Source organism: Carlito syrichta, unplaced genomic scaffold, assembly GCF_000164805.1.
Source record: "Carlito syrichta isolate Samal-C Ts95f unplaced genomic scaffold, Tarsius_syrichta-2.0.1 Scaffold305187, whole genome shotgun sequence".
Classification (NCBI taxonomy): Eukaryota; Metazoa; Chordata; class Mammalia; order Primates; family Tarsiidae; genus Carlito; species Carlito syrichta.
Window position 1 is genome coordinate 355,477 of NW_007249283.1, and position 3,462 is coordinate 358,938.

The 3,462-nt window shown below is 42.9% G+C and overlaps 1 pseudogene; it reads left to right on the forward strand.

Annotated features, from left to right (window-relative positions):
• Positions 1–2,631: 2,631 nt before the first annotated feature.
• Positions 2,632–3,140, forward strand: LOC110595917 (annotated as a pseudogene).
• Positions 3,141–3,462: the final 322 nt, after the last annotated feature.

The following is a 3,462-nucleotide window of genomic DNA, read 5'->3' on the forward strand; positions in this document are numbered from 1 at the left end:
GATTTTTTTTTTTTTTGGTTCCACTTGCTCTGTGCTGAGCAGGGATGAAAACTATGTCATCTGCTAGCCCCAGTCACTATCTTTTTTCTCCTTCAGTCAGCTGTACTATGTTGGTCTAATCAGGGCTTCAAGATTGGCAAAAGAGGCTAGTTTTCTGAGAAGCTTTTTCAGAAAAGTTGGGGTGCTAGATGCATGAACCAACCCCTTCCCTGTCCTGAGAAGCTAGGGATTTTATTCCTGATTGTATAATGCTGTGTCAACAATCAGAATTCTGTGAAGAGAGTATCTCTCTATCAGCTTCACCCTCCCCTTATTAAACAATTTAATTAATTTTAATTCATTTAATTTTATTATTCTTAAACAAGGTTTATGAATGCTTCATATATATATATGTATATATATGTATATATATATATCTGAGAGCTAGAACGGTTGAACCAAATACAAAATGCACTATCACAACCATTTCCTTTCACTGGGAGGCTTGCTGGACATGCTGCTTAGTGTCTTCCTAAGGACAGCCTGGTTTGACAGGAATCTATCTTCTCTGATCTGTTTTTTAGAGACCCAAGAATTGGAGGGTGCTAGGAAATTCTCTAGATTACCACAAATGTGTGTGAGAACCTTACCTGTATAAACTTTCCCATATATCTTTTTTTTTTCTTTTTGAGTTGGAGTCTCACTCTGTCACTCGACCTGCTAGGCTCCAGCGATCCTTCCACCTCAGCCTTCCAGGTAGCCGGAATTACAGGCGCATGCTACCATGCCTGGCTAATTTTTTGATTTATTGTAGAGATGAGGTCTCGCCTGCCCAGGCGGGTCTCAAACCGGCGGGCTCAGGCAATCCACTCACCTCAGCCTCCCAAAGGCGCGAGATTACAGGCTGAGCCACTGAGCCTGGCTCCATATATCTTTTTATTTCCCTCTTCCCAAATTCCCACAGGTTATTGGCAAATCGTAACAGCACGCTATAGTAAGGGATGAGCAAACACCAAGCATCAACCTGGGAGGCACTATTATTAGCTGGTCAGCTGTTGTTGACCCAATTATATGAAGCTTAACCCATGTTCTTGTATGCTACACATGCAATTTCAAATATAAGCATGTTGTGTTAAACATTTCATGTTGACCATCCTCACCTGAATTATGACTACAGATCACTGCATTCAATGACTACAAGGTCAAGGATTTGTAAACATGTGGCAGGGGCAGAATAAATTCTGAACAGATAGAACAGCTCTTGCTTTAATAGGAAGGTGTCAGAGTCTCCAAGACCACTCTCAGGATCACTGATTTTTTAGAAGGATTCATTGGACCTGGAAAAGCTATTATACTCACCTTTACGTATTATTATAACAAAAGGATTCAGATTAAAATCAGCAAGGGTAACAAGTACTTTAGGCGAAGTTCAAGCGCATCTTAGTACAAACTTCTGGGCATCTTCTCCCAGTGGAATCACACAGGGATACATTTAGTTTTTTCAGCAGTGATGTGTGACAATAAGTTAAAGTGCCAACCGGGGACACTCACACAAGCCTTTGTGCTTGGGGTTTTTATGAGGGTCAGTGATGTAGGCATGCCATACCCATATAAACTGACTTCAGTCACTCATAACTTCAGCACACTTATATACATACCACAGAGCAAAAACAGGCAGCTGCCATAAGACACATTGCTAGGATTACCTTACCTGGTTAAATTTACACAGCATGGCCTCAGGACCTCAGGAACATAAAACCATCTTATAATGCATCATATTCTCAGGGATCAGAGGTTTCTCCAGAAACTCTGGCTCCCAACTGTCAGACCTGAAAGAAAAACAAACAAAAACCACCACCACCACCAACAACAAAACCTTATTTGGAATTTACAGAGTTTAAACAACCCAGGCCTGAGGAGGGAAACTTTACTGCCCTGAAGGAAACACCTAGTATTATGAGAGGTGAGAAAAGAGTGCAAACTAAATTGTCTTGTACTAGGCGTAATTACCCGAGCTGCACCGAATTCAATATTTATATCCCTGACAAGTGGTGATCCTCCTGGATACCCTGTCATAACATTGTGTTTGTTATCCTGGGCTGGACGTATCAAGTAGAAAGCTGGTAGTCATTACAGAATCTGTTAATAACATTATTTTGCTCCTTGGGCTTCCCAGATTTCTGGTAAATATCAGGAAAGCTATCACCAATATCTACCAAATAAACTATTAACGACTGATCTAAGGCCAGAGACTGAGAAGCACCTACAGTTTTCCCTTCCTCAGTCTTTGGAGATCTCTTGGGCTGTTCTTACCAAAGGGTCTCCCAGTTTGTTTTGGGAAAACATGACTTGCTTCTTGGGGTTGGTGGTCACCAGGCCATTCCTTACCCAATCTCTCACACTGATTTCAGTAACTTACCTTATTGCTCTTATGGGCTTACATGATAAAGATTTCTGACAGAGTGGGGACATTTGGAGTCTACCATTTGGAAGCAGGAGGGTGAATTGAGAGAATCCAATATTGACTCTACAGGTTGTCCTCACTAAAAAAATAAATGGTTCTTTTTAAATTTCAATGGAAAGCGACTATGATCTAGTTCTTAAAGAAATCAAACCCAAGGTGCTTCAGGAACGGCGACTTACGGTACAGACATGGCCAAGTCCAAGAACCATACCACACATAACCAGTACCCAAAATGGCACAGAAATGGCATCAAGAAACCCCATCACAAAGATACGAGTCTCTTAAGGGGGTGGACCCCAAGTTCCTGAGGAATGTGTGCTTTACCAAGAAGCACAAGAAGGGCCTGAAGAAGATGCAAGCCAACAACGCCAGTGCCATGAGTGCACGTGCTGAGGCTATCAAGGCCCTCGTAAAGCCCAAGGAGGTTAAGCCCAAGATCCCAAAGGGTCCTAGCCACAAGTTTACTCGACTTGCATACATTGCCCACCCCAAGCTTGGGAAGCGTATTCGTGCCCGTATTGCCAAGGGCCGCAGGCTCCGCTGGCCAAAGGCCAAGGATCAAAGGCCCCGGCAGCAGCTTCACCTGCAACTCCAGCTTCAGTTCCAGCTCCTGCTCAGGCTCCCAAAGGTGCCCATACCCCCACAAAAGCTCCAGAGTAGAGGCCTCTGTCTGCCAAGGTGTGGACAGAAGGACTGATTTGACCCCCAGGATACTGTCTGCGTGGGGCTGGTGTCCTCCTGTGCTATTTGTACAAATAAACCTGAGACAGGAGGGAAAAAAAAAAAAAGAAAGAAAGAAATCAAACCTGCTTAAACTATAAGACCATAAAGACTGAGACTGCTATTTTGCTAGTCACGAGTGCTTATTTAATTAATATCTTGCTGTTGTCTGATTTTATCCCAATAGCGGCCCCTTGACCAAGGTATGTATGCTGAGATAGCAGGAGATGATTCATATGAACATTTCATATTGCTGTCAAATCTTAGTTCCTAATCCCAAAAGCGTAGGATCTGTGCTT